This window comes from Bos taurus, chromosome 12, assembly GCF_002263795.3.
Source record: "Bos taurus isolate L1 Dominette 01449 registration number 42190680 breed Hereford chromosome 12, ARS-UCD2.0, whole genome shotgun sequence".
NCBI lineage: Eukaryota > Metazoa > Chordata > Mammalia > Artiodactyla > Bovidae > Bos > Bos taurus.
In genome coordinates, this window is record NC_037339.1 from 47,859,885 (window position 1) to 47,878,098 (window position 18,214).

Here is an 18,214-nt window from a genome sequence, read left to right on the forward strand (position 1 = left end):
GCCCACCAGGATCCTCTGTCCATGGGATTCTCCAGGCAAGAATACTAGAGTGGATTGCCATGCTCTCCCCCAGGAGATCTTCCTGACCCAGGGATTGAACCCACGTCTCCTGAACTGCAGGTAGATTCTTTACCCACTGAGCCACCTTGGAAACTCACCGATCTCTGCCCTACACCATGGCTACTGCTTAAAGAGCATACATTGAAAACCTGGTTCAGTGGCAGAAAATAAAGCTTTCACATCTTTTGAGGGTTGAGAGGGGGTAGCTCTGTGATGGTACAGAGTAGGGTAGGGGTCTGGGGTCCAAATGCTCTTTGTGCAGACTTTCAGTCTAGCCCTCTCTTTTCTCAGCTCCCCACTTATTCCATCTTCAGTACCTGATGCTTCCAGCATGTGAGCCTGAGGGCTACAGCAGCTGAGTTCTGGTCATTATCCTCCCTGAATGTTCTTAGGTTTCACCTTCCCCTACCTGGCCAAACTAGTTACTGCCTCTCCATCCACTTTCTGTCTGCATGTTTCACTGTTTGGGGCAATGGATATGTATTAGTGCCACTGATGAAAAGTTTTTTATTGCCTCTTGTTCTTTTTGTTGGTTTTAGATGACACCTGAGGAGAAGACTGCTCCACCATCTTTGGAATATACATTCTTCAAATTAAAAAAAAAAAATTCCCTCTTATTTGTTAACTTTCTGACACTTTACAATTTAAATGTTTTTTCCCTCTTAGGCAATTAAACTTTCATTTCCTCTTCCTTTTATCAACATGAGAATTCACCCTAACATTCTCTTGTTTAAGATGTTTAATCTTTGTTTTATCAGAGTGCATTGAATTTAAGGAATTAGATAGTCCCATAAGTCTTATCATGAAAATCGCTCTACCTATTCACATCTGCCCTCTGCCTTCCATTTTCCAACTCTCTGGAAGCCTCCTCCATCAAACTTGATTCTATTGCTTTTGATACTTACATCCCTATCACTAAACAACTTGCTAACACTGCTACATCTTGATTTTTCAGTATTGCCTATTCACTTCCTGCTGTGGAAGATGAGAATTTAGCAGTCTTATCCACTATTCTCAAATGTGCACACCACCTCCACATTTACCCTATATAGATATGTCATAATTTTGTTTAATCTTCAGTGTTTATAAGATGTGTAACTATTCATAAGTTTACAACTTTAGGACTGTGTGACAGACTATGTGACTATTATGTGAGCTATGTGATATTCTATGATTATTTTTCCTTTCTTGTACCATTTTGAAAAAATTTCAATGAAGTATAAAACTGTCCTGTTCTTTAGTTTGCTTTCATTTCTGTTTCTTTTCCCCTCCATCATTTCTAAACTCCTTTCTGATTGTATCCAGCCCAACAGATGTTTTTTTCTTTTTTTTCCAACAGATGTTTTATCAGTTTTATCCTCTTGGATCCACCCTTCTTATAAATCTTTTGACTTCCAGTCTAAACCGTGTCCTGTATTTCTGGCGTACATCTGCCACCCTGAACTTCTCCTTCACCAGTGTTTTGGGACCCCCTTTGCCTCACTCTTGATCCCCCTGGTTTTTGGATCCTGTGTCTCTCTCTTTCTTGGTTTTCCCCTTGTTACTGTAGAACACTTCTTCCAGTAGTTTCCTGAGAACAGTACATAGAGGATAGACTTGATAAGCTTACTTGGAAATACTCAAGTGCCCTCACACTGAATTCATATTTTGGCTAAGTGAATAGTCAAGTTGGAAATAATGTCCCTCAGACTTTTGAAGGAGTTGTTTGGTTATTTCCTAATTCTAATCTTGTAGGTTGACAAATCTGGAAATATTCTGATGCTTGTCTCATTAATAGAGTTTTGCCAGGAGAACGCACTGGTCATAGCAAGCACCCTCTTCCAACAACCCAAAAGAAGACTGTACACATGGATATCACCAGATGGTCAACACCAAAATCAGATTGATTATATTCTTTGCAGCCAAAGGTGTAGAAACTCTATACAGTCAGCAAAAACAAGACAGGGAGCTGACTGTGGCTCAGATCATGAACTCCTTATTGCCAAATTCAGACTTAAATTGAAGAAAGTAGGGAAAACCACTAGACCATTCAGGTATAACCTAAATCAAATCCCTTATAATTATACAGTGGAAGTGAGAAATAGATTTAAGGGACTTGATCTGATAGACAGAGTGCCTGATGAACTATGGACGGAGGCTCATGACATTGTACAGGAGACAGGGATCAAAACCATCCCCAAGAAAAAGAAATGCAAAAAACCAAAATGGTTGTCTGAGGAGGCCTTACAAATAGCTGTGACAAGAAGAGAAGTGAAAAGCAAAGGAGAAAAGGAAAGATATATCCATTTTAATGCAAAATTCCAAAGAATAGCAAGGAGAGATAAGAAAGCCTTCCTCAGTGATCAGTGTAAAGAAATAGAGGAAAACAATAGAATGGGAAAGACTAGAGATCTCTTCAAGAAAATTAGATACCAAGGGAACATTTCAATCAAAGATGGGCTCAATAAAGTACAGAAAATATATGGACCTAACAGAAGCAGAGATATTAAGAAGAGGTGGCAAGAATACACAGAAGAACTGTACAAAAAAGATCTTCACGACCCAGATAATCACAATGGTGTGATCACTCATTTAGAGCGAGACATCCTGGAATGTAAAGTCAAGTGGACCTTAGGAAGCATCACTGCAAACAAAGCTAGTGGATGTGATGGAATTCCAGTTGAGCTAATTAAAATCCTAGAAGATGATGCTGTGAAAGTACCCCACTCAATATGCCAACAAATTTGGAAAACTCAGCAGTGGCCACAAGACTGGAAAATGTCACTTTTCATTCCAATCCCAAAGAAATGCAATGCCAAGGAATGCTCAAACTACCGCACAATTGCACTCATCTCACACACTAGTAAAGTAATGCTCAAAATTCTCCAAGCCAGGCTACAACAATATGTGAACAGTGAACTTCCAGATGTTCAAGCTGGTTTTAGAAAAGGCAGAGGAACCAGACATCAAATTGCCAACATCCGCTGGATCATAGAAAAAGAAAGAGAGTTCTAGAAAAACATCTATTTCTGCTTTATTGACTATGCTAAAGCCTTTGACTGTGTGGATCACAACAAACTCTGGAAAATTCTTCAAGAGATGGGAATACCAGACCATTTGAGCTGCCTCTTGAGAAATTTGCATGCAGATCAGGAAGCAACAGTTATAACTGGACATGGAACAACAAACTGGTTCCAAATAGGGAAAGAGTACATCAAGGCTGTATATTGTCACCCTGCTTATTTAACTTATATGCACAGTACATCATGAAAAATGCTTGGCTGGATGAAGCACAAGCTGGAATCAAGATTGCCAGGAGAAATATCAATAACTTCAGATACGCAGATGACATCACCCTTATGGCAGAAAGTGAAGAACTAAAGAGCCTCTTGATGACACTGAAAGAGGAGAGTGAAAAAGTTGGCTTAAATCTCAATATTCAGAAAACTAAGATCATGCTATCTAGTCCCATCAGTTCATGGCAAATAGATGGGGAAACAGTGGAAACAGTGACAGACTTTATTTTTTTTTTTTGGCTCCAAACTCACTGCAGATGGTGACTGCAGCCATGAAATTAAAAGATGCTTACTCCTTGGAAGGAAAATCATGACCAACTTAGAGTATTAAAAGGAGAGACATTACTTTGCCAACAAAGGTCCATCTAGCCAAGCCTATGGTTTTTCCAGTGGTCATGTATGGATGTGAGAGTTGGACTATAAAGGAAACTGAGCACCAAAGAATTGATGCTTTTGAACTGTGGTGTTGGAGAAGACTCTTGAGAGTCCCTTGAACTGCAAGGAGATCCAACCAGTCCATCCTCAAGCAAATAAGTCCTGAATATTCATTGGAAGGACTGATGTTGAAGCTGAAATCCAGTACTTTGGACACCTGATGTAAAGACCTGGCTCATTTGCAAAGACCCTGATGCTGGGAAAGATTGAGGGCAGGAAGAGAAGAGGATGACAGAGGATGAGATGTTTGGATGGCATTACGGACTCAATGGACATGAGTTTGAATAAACTCTGGGAGTTGGTGATGGACAGGGAGTCCTGGTGTGCTGTAGTCCTTGGGGTTGCAAAGAGTTGGACATGACTGAGTGACCAAACTGAATTGTCTCACTACATATATATTTTCTCCCAATGCTTCCAGAATTTTCTCTTTATATCACTTTTCTGAAATTTCATAAGGATATATTTTACAATAGCTCTGTTTTAATATATTATGCTAGGTGCTCAATTTTTTTTGGAAACACAATTGTTTGGGAATTTTATGAATTACTGTTTGATTACTTTCTCTCCATTTGTTTTATTCTCTCTTTCTGGAATGCCTATTATTTGGATGTAGTACGATGTGTATTATCTCCAACTTTTATAATTGAAAAATTTTTTTATTTTCCATCCTTTAGTCTTTTGCTCTACTTCTTTGGGGGATTTTTTTGGAACTGTATTTTCTAATCCTACTTGAGTTTTTCATGTTTTGCTGTTACATTTAATTTCTATAGACTCTCTTTGTTCTGTTTATTTAAAAAAAAATAAGTTATCTACTCGTTTCATGAATGTAGTATATTTTCCTATTTCTCTGAGGAGATTGATAATAGTCTTTCTTTGGCTTTGTTTTATTTTTTTTCTGCACAGTCTTTGTTTCTTCTGATTATTTGTTCTTTCTCACAGTAGAGATTTTCCTCACACCTTGATGATCAATTTAACACTGGATACTAAAAAGCGGGGACTGGAAACTCTACACATGTGGGTGAGCTTTTTGACTGTGGGCTTCATCACAAAATGCTCTGCTTGGATTCGTTTTTTTGGAGGGGGGATAATATCCCTGATTTCCTTAGATTTTTCCTCAAAATTTTCCAAAGCGAAGAGTTCAATCTCCTGCCAGAGCAGTGTTGCGCAAACTTCAATGTGTATACAGTTCACCCAAGGAATTGTTGAAATGCAGATTCTGATTCAGGAGGTCTTAGATAGGGCTGAGATCCTGTGTCTAGTTTCCAACTGTTGCCATTTTCTATGGATGCATCTTTTTTAAAATTTCAAAGCTTATTACTTTATTTTTGGCTGCACTGGGTCTTTGCTGCTGCGTGTGGGCTTTCTCTAGTTGTAGTGAACAGAGGCTACTCTTCCTCCTGTGCACAGGTTTCTCACTGTGGTGGCTTCTCTGTTTGCTGAGCACAGGCTCTAGGGTGCCTGGGCCTGGGTAGTTGCACCCGCAGGCTTAGTTGCTCTGCGGTATGTGGGATCTTCTTGGACTAGGGATCGAACCGTGTTCTCTGCACTGGCAGGTGAATTCTTAACCACTGGACCATTACAGAAGTCCTATGGATGCATCTTTTTCTTTTTTTTTAAATTTTTATTTATTTGGCTGCACCGGATCTTAGTGTGGCATGCGAGATCTTCAATCTTCATTTCAGCATGTGGGATCAAGTTCCCTGACCAGGAATTGAACCCAGGCCCCCCGCATTAGGAGTGCAGAGTCTTAACCACTGGACCACCATGGAAGTCCTATGGATGCATCTTGATTAACATGGAAAAAGATTATGATCCTTTTGGCTGCTAATTCTGGGAGTCATTCTGGGGAAAAGACCTGGGAGGTCGCAACATTCTGTATGTGATGTTTGCTTGCTTAGCACAGAGACTCAATTCCCTTGCTTTCAGCACAATGGTGGCCCAGCTCACATAGCCTGGGCTTCACCTTCTCCAGAACAGTCTCCTCCCTTGCTCTGCTGGGGAATGGGAAGGGGGAGGAGGCAGTTGTTTGGTTAAAGGGAGAAAGGGGAGAGGCAGCAGGGAGTCTGCTTGCCTTGAAACAGACTTTTTACCAATTCTGTTTTGCTTTATCTTTGCCCCTGCTTCCAGAGCTTGGTTCTGTCAATTTTTGAAGATTGGTTCTGCCAATTTTTGAAGATTAAAAGAAGCAGTGTGCAAAGCAAACCAGGCTGATGCTAGGCTCCTTCAGCTGTGACTTTAGGATTCTGCTTTCTCGGACTCCTTGTATTATTTTAATTGAATTTGTTCTTCCTCTTCCCACCCTCTACTTTGATAGTTATTTTTTTTCTATTTTATCTCCCCTTCTCTTTGGCCTTGGTACTGGTGGGCCTGACAAAATCTTTTTACTGTAGTTTTAGGGAGTTTCAGGAGAGAGAGCAAGTGTTTAGCCCATCCACCATCTTTAACTACAAACCCTCCCTACTTGATTTTTTCACTAGATATTTCTGACTGTTGTCCCCAGAGTCCTTGAAAATATAGTTCACAGTACACGATTGATGGGACTTTGTTTCCCAGCTGAAAGTGACTTGCTTGCCTTTCCAGGTTTGGGTAACCTGGGCTCATACATTTCTATCTTCAACTCTCCCTATGCAAATGAAACAAGTGTCATATTTTATTGACCAATTTCCAGCATTTCCTCTAGTCTGGGGCTTGTTAGGACCATTCTTTTTTTTTTCCCACATCTGGGAGCATCTGTAAGGGAATCATTTTAATTAATAAGAGGTTCCCACTTGTCTTAGAACTCATTTATTTATAGCTGAAGAGAAAGCTGATTTTTTATTACCCTCTGGAACTCTAATTTGGTTCTACTTGGTTTTTTCTACTGTCTTTCCAGATAAGTATACAGATAAAGGGGGTATCACAAAGAGGTCATCTGTGATAATCTGCATGTCTTTTCTCCTTTTTCTTTTTCTTCCCTGCTACACTCCCCAACAGGGAGCTGAGCCTAGACACTTAATAGAAATAACATTTGGCATGTTGAGGAAATTGAATTATGGAATAAGGGTGATGGCTCGAGATTCCATGATGCCATGGGAACCTGCACATCTGAAGGTGCATCCCTTAGCAAGGTTTCTCTTTTGCTGCACCTGATGGTATGAGGAAGTATTTGGCCAAGAACATACACATAGCTTTTGAAGTCACATGGACTTGGGTTCACTCCACTTACTATTGGGACTGACTTGCACGAGATGCCTAATCTTTATAAGTTCCTGTTACCTCACCCGTAGGGGAGGAAAGCTAATACCTGCCCTACGGGTTACTGTAAAGATTAAATGTGATAATGTATGTCTGTGTGTGTTAGTCGCTCAGCCGTGTCTGACTCTTTGGAGTCAGACTCCATGGACTGTAGCCCGCTAGTCTCCTCTGTTCGTGGAATTCTCCAGGCAAGAATCCTGCAGTGGGTTGCCATTCCCTTCTCCAGGGGATCTTCTCAACCCAGGGATTGAACCTGGGTCTCCTGCACTGCAGGCAGACTCCTTATCTTCTGAGTCACCAGGGTAGGTAAAGCACTTAAGACAATGATTGCCCTTTAGGATGCCCTTACAGTTACGAGTTATTTCGGGGGTGTTACAGATGTCTCTTTTCCCCTCTTCCAACAGAGAGCCTAGCATCATCTGCAATTTCAAGCGTTCAAGTCTTCTGTACCTGGTTATATTAGATAACAGAAGACCTTTGAGTCACCCCCACAATGATATATTTGGCAGTCCTTTAAAAGTTATTTATGACACAGACTTAACAAAAAATCTCCCAAAAGAAGAAAAAAGATTTTTTTTCAGACTAGCTGATCCTTTAAAAAAAAAAAAATCAAATAGTTAAAGAAAAATTCTAGCTACTTTGGTTCTATGAAACCCATTAAGATAAAAGCATAGAATTAGGGGATTTTTGAATAAAAAATCTTAGTGCAAAGTGCCAGGCTAATTCTGATGTGTGTAGGGCTATGCCGTAGCTGCTTAGATGACTTTTAGTATTCAAATTAGTATCTGATATATTTATTTTTATGAAATACTACATGATAAAACATTGAACAAGTGTCAGATGGATGTATAGATACAAGCTGACTTTTCCCTCCTTCAGACAGAAAAATGATTAGTATGATTCCATTATTTTGTTTCACCTTTCAATCTTTTTCCTCTTTCTTTCTTCCAAGGTGGAACATGAGGAAAGGCTGTAAGGGCTAAATTAGACTAGATGGAAATACGTGGCTGGCCTAGTTTGCTGTAACTTCCGTCTATGACTACCCTGTGCAGCTAGGGCCTAGAAATACCTGTCTTGTTACTAACCTATCATTTAAGACAGCTCCAAATGGTTTAGTGTGATTTAATCACACATTATCTCTGTTTCTCTCTCAACAGCTTAGTCTACAGTCCCTATCATGGCTTCTTATCAATATGAGACACCAATAAATGCTTTTGAATTCTTAGTGTGTCTCGAACCTCTTGGCATTGTGTCCAGTTGTGGCCTGAATGCCCAGCCTGTGTTCTTTTTATGCATTTCCTTCAGGTGACACTGCCTCAGTGGTCTAGCCTGACTTCAACTTGCAAGTGATGCTTCCACCATCAGTCTTTGGTTGTATGAAGCTTGGGCTCCAGCAGATACAGTCATCTGGGTGGGGAAAGGGGCTTCCCTGTTGGCTCAGATGATAAAGAATCTGCCTGCACTGCAGGAGACCCGGGTTTGATCCCTGGGGTTGGGAAGATCCCCTAGAGAAGGGAATGGCTACTCACTCCAGTATTCTTGCTTGGAGAACTCCATAGACAGAGAGGCCTGATGGGCTACAGTCCTTGGACTATCAAGGTTGCAGGGAAAGAGATGCAATGAAGATGAGTTGGTGGTGGTTTACTTGCTAAGTCCTGTCCAACTCTTGTGGCCCCATGGACTGTAGCCCACCAGGTTCCTTGGTCCTCTGTCCATGGGGTCGATTGCCATTTCCCAAACCAAGGATCAAGCCTGGGTATCCTGCATCACAAACAGATTCTTTACTGACTGAGCCACCAAGATGAGACCATCCTCACTAAAACAGAAGTATAGGCCAATGGAGCAAGATAGGAAACCCAGAGATAAACCCACACACCTATGGACATCTTATCTTTAACAAAGGAGGCAAGAATATACAATGAAGAAAAGATCGCCTCTTTAATAAGTGGTGCTGGGAAAACTGGATAGCTATGTGTAAAAGAATGAAATTAGAAAACTTCCTAACACCATACACAAAAATAAACTCAAAATGGATTAAAGACTTAAATATAAGGCTAGAAACTATAAAGTTCTTAGAGGAAAATATAGGCAGTACACTGTTTGATATACACCACAGTAAGATCCTGTCTGACCCACCTTCTAGATTAATGGAAATAAAAATGAAAGTAAACAAATGAGACCTAACTAAACTTAAAAGCTTTTGCACAGCAAAGGAAATTATAAACAAAATGAAAAGACAACTTTTGTAATGGAAGAAAATAATTGCAGACAAAGCCACTGACAAAGGGTTAATCTCCAAAATATATAAGCTGCTCATACAGTTCAATATCAGAAAAACAAACAACCCAGTCAAAAAATTGGCAGAAGACCTAAACAGACATTTCTCCAAAGAAGACATAGAGATGGTCAATAAACCCATGAAAAGATGCTCATCCTCACTCGTTTTTTAGAGAAATGCAAATCAAAAGTACAATGAGGTATCATCTCACATCAGCCTTCATCAAAAAATTTACAAACAATGAAAGCTGGAGAGGATATGGAGAAAAGGGAACCATCCTGCACTGTTGGTAGAAATGTAACCTGATAGGGCCACTATCGAAAAACAGTACGGAAATTCCTTTAAAAACTAGGACTAAATCTACCATGCTGCTGCTGCTGCTAAGTCGCTTCAGTTGTGTCCGAATCTGTGTGACCCCATAGACGGCAGCCCACCAGGCTCCCCCGTCCCTGGGATTCTTCAGGCAAGAACACTGGGGTGGGTTGCCATTTCCTTCTCCAGTGCATGAAAGTGAAAAGTGAAAGTGAAGACGCTCATTCGTGTCCGGCTCTTAGCGACCCCATGGACTGCAGCCTGCCAGACCCCTCCATCCATGGGATTTTCCAGGCGAGAGTACTATATGACTCAGCAATCCCACTACTGGGCATATACCCTGGGCATATACTGGGCATATACAATTTTAAAAGACACATGTACTCTACTGTTCATTGCAGCAATATTTACAATAGCCAAGACATGGAAGCAACCTAGACATCCAGAAGAAGCTGTGTATATTTATACAGTGGAATTTTACTCAGCCATAAAAAAGAATGAATTTGAGTCAGTTGTAGTGAAATAAATAGAAAGAGAAAAACAAGTGTTGTATATTAAGGCATATATATGAAATCTAGAAAAACGGTACTGAGGAACCTAGTAGGGAATGGACTTGTAGACACAGCAGGGGAAGGTGAGGGTGGGACATGAATTGAGAAAGTGGCATTGACATATATACACTATCATGTGTGAAATAGATAGTGGGAAGTTCCTAAATAACACACGGAACCCAGCCTGGTACTCTTTGATGACCTGGAGGGGAGGGAGGCTCAGGAGGGAAGGGATATGTGTATAATTACAACTGATTCGAGTTGTTGTATGGCAGAAACCAGGGCTTCTCTGATGGCTCAGCAGTAAAAAATCCACCTGCCAATGCAGGAGACATGGGTTCATTCCCTGGGTTGGGAAGATGCCCTGGAGAAGGAAATGGCAACCCACTCTAGTATTCTTGCCTGGGAAATCCCATGGACAGGGGAGCCTGGTGGACTATAGTCCATAGGGTCACAAAGAGTTGGAACCAACTTAGTGACTAAACAACAACAATAGCAGAAACCAACACAAAGTTGTAAGGAATTTTCCACCAATTAAAAAACAAAACAAAAAAAGAAAATAAGGGTGACAGAATTAAGAGATTAAAAGGAAATATTAGATAATTAAAGAAAAAGATGAGGCCATCCTTACAACATCCCGGGGCTCTACCTGGTAGGAAGAATCCGAGAGTCAAATTTGCCTCCACCCAACCGGGTTCTCTCCTGCACCACAGAAGAACCATAGAGGAACCATAGGAAAGAAAGAGATGGGCCTGACTTTGAACTTGGACTGGCTATGTCAGATGTGTCCCATGATATTAATTTTTGGATCAACCTGAGAAAAATTATACGATTTCCTAAAAGCTTAAAAATTAGAATAAAAAGGCCAAGAATATGTTTCTATCTTTTGTCCTTGATTGAGAGAGGAGAAAACACTAGTATTTAGTATTGTGTATATTCGCGGCTTATAAAAAAAATCTGATTTTGAAGGGAAAAAATTTTATATTCAAAAAGCCTCTTTTCATTTTTTCAAACATTTGGATCATCACAGTATTCTGTCTTCCTAATTGTAATGTTTTCTGGAAGTGCTGTTTTTCTAGAAAGTAGTTTCTCACATTAAAAAAAAAAATCACATGATTTAACATTTCAAAATTTCTTGGTTTGATCGCCTTAAAATCTTTCTCCTGATTATCAATGAAAGCCCTCAGGAGTCTGGGGACTTAGCCTTTTTCCTTTCAAGTGCGCTCAGAATCAGCAGGCTCATACATTTCAGAATATGATTTCGGGGCTGTAAGGACAATTCAGCATCCTGGTTTTGAAATCTGATGCCAGCTTCCACTCACTGTTCATCTTTTCTCCTTTTCTTCCTCACTCCTGCATCCCCATGCACTGAACTCTCCCAGGACATCAAAAGGAGCCCTGCTTTGAGGGGGCAAAAACCACACTCAGGGGACATTCCAATTTGGTGTTTAAAATTTAAATGATGATTCTGATTTAAAAGGACCATGTTTTCTTTTCTGTTGCTTCTTAGAACCCAACCCATTATGGAAGTATAACAAACGGGAAAAAAGTGCTGAGAAGAAATTATTTACATGTTGTATTGGAAAATACTCAGGAAAGATGGAAAGATTACTATGTTTATGGTCCCTGCTTTCTTTAAAATTGTTGTATTGTTTTTAACAGCATGCTTAGTTTTACTTTTTTAATAAAACTTAAATGGAATAGAATCAACCCTAAATCACTGGGCTCCATTTAAGAATTAATGTTACCTTTTTAGACAACAGACTCGAGGTTGCTGAGGAGAGGAGAGGAATGGATTGGGAGTTTGGAATTGACAGATGCAAACTATTATATATAGAATGGTTAAACAACAAGGTCCAGTGTGTAGCACGGGGAACTATATTCAATATCCTGTGAGAAACCATAATGGAAAAGACTATGAAACAGAATATATATATGTATATATGTAACTGAATCAATTTTCTGTGCAGCAGAAATTAACACATTATACATCAATCATACTTGAATAAAATCTATTAAAAAAGAATTAATGTTACTTTTTACTTCTACGTTAAAAAGCAGGTCTTTAGAGTCTTACTTAAAAAAACAAACAGACATCAAATTGAAGTTTAGAGATGCACATCTTGCCTAAACCAATAGACAGATATTAGAAAGAGAAGAAATGTACAATAGTCACTTTAGATAGAAGCAGTGGGGAAGGCACCACAATTTGGAAAATGGAGAAGAATCACGGAAGATTCGTTGGATGTGAGCGTGTGAGGGTGGTGTGGGGTGATGGTGATTGAGCCATTCTCTATTTTTTATTACTTCCCCTCATCTTGGTGTGGCAGCTATTCATTTTCCCAAGTTCCCTATCTCTGGTCAGGAGACTTATTTTGTGTGGTACTCCTCATATTTTTCATCCCTTAAATAAGGGGTGAATTCCCTGCCCATCTGTCTCTTCTTGGGTCACTTCTTCATATTAATCTTTGGAAGTATTACAAAGAAAGTATCTTAGCATTAATTTTTGACCCATGTTTTTTTGTTCCTGTTCTTGGATCATTGCTTGGTTTCTTTGGAGACAATTTCTGACAGTTATGCCAATTGTTACACAGTTGTGAATATCAAATTACAACCTATAGTCAATGTTCTGCAGAATACTTTAAAGCAAAATCCACAAAATACAGAGCTTGTAGAAAGATGACATAGCTTTTCTTTCTATAGTTCTTCAACAAAATATGTTTCTTATGGAGTTGAATTTTAAGTGTTCATAATCAGGGTTGCCATTTGTATCACAGTAATTGCTACAAGAAAGAGAGTTTCCCAGTAGTCAAAATTGAGAAGAATTTAAACTTGAATGATTAGTGAATAAATATAATATACTTCAAAAGTAACAAAGAAATGTATACAAATGCCATCCAGCAGCAGTGTAAGACTCACAGAGCTGCTTTATAAAGAACTTTTATGAACTGAGTGAGATTATCACTTGAATTTTATATTTGAAAAGTTGAGCTTGGTTCTATCTGATCTTATGGAACAAGCATATTCTATATGTTATTTTAAATATGATGCTATAGTACTATCAGAAAGCTGTTTGCTTATATCTTACTAAACTTTTTGTGTGTGTGTATAGAGAATTTATTGGGAAAAAATATTTTAAATGAAAAAAAAACTTCTACTTAGTTTCTAAGAAAAATAAACAAAAAGTTGATTTATTTCTTTGTAGAAGCAAGTAAAAATGGAAAATAAAGGCTATCCAGGGGCTTCCTTGGTGGTCTAGTGGTTAAGAACACCCCTGCCAATGTAAGGGACATGGGTTCGATTCCTGGTCCGGGAAGATCCCATATGCCATTACAAAAAAGAAGCCGATGCGCCGCAACCACTGAGGCCTCCTTCTGGAACTCGTGTGCTGCAACAAGGGAGGCAGGCAACTGGAATGGGAAGCCTGTGCACCACAATAAAGAGCTGCAGCTGAAGAAAGCCTGAGTGAAGAAATGAAGATTCAGTGCAACCAAACTAATTACATAAACAAAAAACCAAATGAAATAAATCTTTAACAAAAGCTATCCTGAATTAAAATAGGAGATTTGATTTCCTTGGATAATATTTTTCAATTTTCAAAGTTTGGAGTCTCTTTAAGGACAGAGGTCTTATCTGTTCTCTTTACTGCTGTGTGATCAGTTTGTAGGTGGCATTTGCTTTATACATGTTCAGTTGTGACTAGGGACATATTTTTCCACTGAAAATATTTCTTTATATTCATTGGTACAATGATTGTGGATCATTATATACCAAAATTATTTGATTCACATCTTCTGGGCTTTATGCCTTATTTTGACTAAGATATTATTCCCAAACCTGACCTGACTATAGTTAAATAATTCTTACCTAGTTTTTAACTCTCTTGTCCATTTTTCTTCTTTTTCTCTTTGATTAAAAAATATCACCAAACTGAGTAAAGACTGCCTGCCTGCACTCTGCCATACATTGTGGGGTGTTGCTGCAGGACCTTGCTTCGTACCTGTAAGATTCTCTATCCAATAAACAGTTGATGTTTCAAAAAGAATCTCTCCAGATTTAGGGCCAGATTAGATGCACCTTTTATTCTCTTCCAGACTCAAAATAATTTAGACCTATATTCACATTTGGGCACATCTTTTTTTTTTTAATATAAATTTATTTATTTTAATTGGAGGCTAACTACTTTACAATATTGTATTGTATTGGTTTTGCCATACATAGACATGTTAAATTGTCTGCTCAAGCAGTAGGGGAGGGTTCTCCTCTGAGAAGTTGGCATCTGACAGCTTGTTAAATTAACTATATGGAAACCATATAACACTGGCCTTTGAAACTAGGAACTGATAACTAATCAATGTGCAAGGGTTGATTGTTTGGTAAACCATTGATAACCTATGACTAAAGGGCATTATTGGGTTAATTTAATTATATGTGTTTTTAGATATGTTAGATTTGAAATCGTAACTATAGTTGCAGAGAGATCAAAATGTTCCTTTTTTTTAAAAATAATTTTCTTTCTTTCTGAAGGTGCTGGGTCTTTCTTGCTGCTCAGGTTTTTTCTCTATCTGCGGTGAGTGGGGGCTACTTTCTAGTTGCAGAGTGCAAGCTTCTTAATGCCACGGCTTCTCTTGTTGCAGAGCATGGGCTCTAGGTGCATGGGCTTCAGTAGTTTAGGCACATGGGCTCAGTATTTGCAGCTCCTGGGCTCTAGAACACAGGCTCAGTAGTAGTGGTATAAGGGCTTAGTTGCTCAGGCATGTGGGATCTTCTTGGACCAGGAATTAAACCCGTGTCTCCTGCATTGGCAAGTTAATTCTTTATCACTGACCCACCAGCGAAGCCCTCGAAAGGTTTTTTGGACAATATATTTATAAAATGGTTGTATGTTTACATGGAAGGTATACAAAGTCTTTATCTAAGCACCGGATTCTCAGTGTTTCATTTCTAGAGCCTCTTGGTCTTCTCAGGGAGCCTCACAATGTATATTTCACACATGCAAATGTGCTCATATGGGTATCTTTGTGAAACTGCAGCCAGCTTTATTTGAGTAGCCTTACAATTTGAAAGTGGTGCCAAATTTAACCAGATGGTGAGTATGGAGTTACTTATAGATAACTTTAACTTGATGCCAATGGTTTTACACACATCCAACAACTAATTAATTCAAAAACACTCCCCCAAAATAGTATACAAAACTGTATCCATTTGGCATTAATAATGTGACATAAAGACATTAAAGTTGATCAGTTTTGTGGTCTTTCCTTTCCCCTGTTTAAGGGAGAATAATATCCTGGTGGGTACAAACTGAGTTCCTGCTTTGCAACTGCCTCACTTTTCTTCAAGTACTCATTTTTCATTGAACATGCAAAAAACATTATCCTTAAGATAATTCGGTAAGAATTCAACTTACATAAAAGTATATAACATGTACAAATTGCACTTTCATAAAACGCCCTTCCCTGCCCTCAATACCATATCCCACTTCAATCCCAGAAATAACTACTGTTGAGACTTTGTTATATGTTCTTGACTTTTCTTCTCTGCCCAAATATAAGCAATCCTGTCAGTTTCAAATTTCACATGTGAGATTCTATCACATATATTATTCCATAATTTACTGTTTTCACTTTGATTTTTCCATATCAGTGCAGAGAAGCAGCTCATTCTTTTTAAATGCTGTAGAGTAAATATTAAATGTTAATAAAACACTATTCAATTCCTTTTTTTTTTTTTTTGGTTTTACTGTTTCTCTATTAGTAAATCATTTATGTTTTCTCCCAATATTTCAGTTACAAAAAATGCTGCCATGAACTTTCTTTTACATTTTTTTTTTCAAATGCTTCCTTCTTCTTTTTCTTATGAATTGTTTGGTAGACTCATTCTACGTTTTGGGTGTCCTGTATGTCTAATGTAAAAGCTGGAATGTGAAATGCTGAGGTGCTACTTTTCTTTTTTTAAATTCTTAATTGAAGTATAGTTGATTTACAATATTGTGTTAGTTTTGCGTGTACAGCAATGTGATTCAATTAAATATGTGTGTGTGTATGTGCTCAGTCATGTCTGACTCTTTGCTATCCCATGGTCTGTAGCCTGCTAGGCTCCTCTGTCCATGGAATTTTCCAGACAAGAATACTGAAGTGAGTTGCCACTCCTACTCTAGGGAATCTTCCCCACCCAGGGATTGAACTGCATCTCCTGTGTCTCCTACATTGGCAGGCGGATTCTTTACCACGGCACCACCACTCTTTTTCAGATTCTTTTCCCTTAGAAGTTATTACAAAATATTGAAAATAATTTCCTAAGGTGCTACTTTTAACTTTTCTGGAATTTTACAGATGAGCTGGGGGGAGGGGAGAATATGGTATGGCAAGAAACTTAAAGAATCATATGTTAACTCATTTGCTAAGTAGGTCTCATCTTCAAAGTACACAAACATACTTCCCTCAACACTACATTCCTCTGTAGTTATGGCATCCCATTGCAGTCAAACTTCACTACAGAAGAATCTCTGCTTGTTTTCTCTGAGTGCTCACTTCCCATTCAGTTCTCCCTGACGGCAATCTGGGCTCTGCCCTATTGCAGCTACCACTATCGAAACTGCTCCTTTCAAGACCTTCCAGTTACTAAATTCTTTGGATGCATTTTAAGCCCTTCATCATTGGCCTCTAGGTACCACTCAATATCCTTGCCTATTAAAAAAATTTATTTATTTGGTTATGTCCCCCAGTACGTGGGAACTTATTTTCCGGCCAGAGATCAAATTCATGCCCCCTGCATTGGGAGTGTGGAATCTTAACCACTGGACCATCAGGGATGTTTCACGACTCCATAATCTCTTTTTAAAAAAAAATATAATTATTTTTTATTGAAGGATAATTGCTTTACAGAGTTTTACTGCTCTCTGTCAAACCTCAACATGAAGCAGCCATAGGTATACATATATTCCCTCCTTTTTGAAACTCCCTCCCATCTCTCTCTCCATCCCACCCCTCTAGGTAAATATAGAGCCCCTGTTTGAGTTTTCTGAGCAATACAGCAAACTCCCTTTGGCTATTTATTTTACATATGGTAATGTAAGTTTCCATGTTACTCTTTCCATACATCTCACCCTCCCCTCCCCTCTCACCACATCCATAAGTCTATTCTCTATGTCTGTTTCTCCATTGTTGCCTTGTAAATACTCTTGATCACTTCTGGCTGAAGGTCTCACCTCCTTTGGTTTCTGTGACACAATTGTATCTATCGCTTCTGTTTCAGAAGAAAGTAACAGAAAACTCAACCCAAACTGGTTTAAGGGATAAGAAACTTCATAGGTCTCAGGAATGCAAGTCTAGAGAGAGAGAGGAAGGGTCAGGGTTGGCTCCAGCTCCATATCTCTGTGGTTCTCCTGGCTAGTTGGCTTCCTTCAGTTGGTTTCCTTCTCAGGTTGGCATGGAGAGGGGCTGCAGCAAGCCTCAAAGCCCATATGGAAGAAGAGAGGGCATTACTTCAGAAAGTTCTTCTAAGAGGCTAATGAAGAGTATGTCTAGTGTTCCATTACACTTTTTTTTAAAATATATTTTTTCTTGTTGTAATTGTTACTTTTAGTCTCTAAGTCATGTCAGACTCTTTTGTGATCCCATGTAGCCTGCCAGGCTCCTCTGTCTATGGGATTTCCCAGGCAAGAATATTGGAGTGGGCTGCCATTTCCTTTTCTAGGGGATCTTCCTGACCCAGGGATTAAATCCAGCCTCCGGCATCCAAGGCAGATTCTTTACCACTGAACCACTGGGGAAGTGCATATTTGTTTTCTAGTTTTGTGGTGGTTTAATCTCTCATTCATGTCTGACTCTTGCAGCCCCATGGACTGTAGTCCCCAGGGCTCCTCTGTCCATGGGATTTCTCAGGCAAGAATACTGGAGTGGGCTGCCATTTCCTTCTCCAGGGGATCTTCCTGACCCAGTGATCGAACCCATGTCTCTTGTGTTGCAGGTGGTCTCCTGCATTGCAGGTGGATTCTTTACCAACTAAGCCACCAGGGAAGCCCTTCCTAGTTTTATTAAAACACAGTGGACATATAACATTGTGTA

At 39.2% G+C, this 18,214-nt stretch overlaps 1 non-coding gene across 1 annotated transcript; it reads right to left on the reverse strand.

The window, feature by feature from the left end:
* Nucleotides 1–5,466: 5,466 nt before the first annotated feature.
* On the reverse strand, nucleotides 5,467–5,539 carry TRNAR-CCU (transfer RNA arginine (anticodon CCU)). The gene has a single exon. It is a non-coding gene; the product is annotated as a tRNA-Arg (tRNA).
* Nucleotides 5,540–18,214: the final 12,675 nt, after the last annotated feature.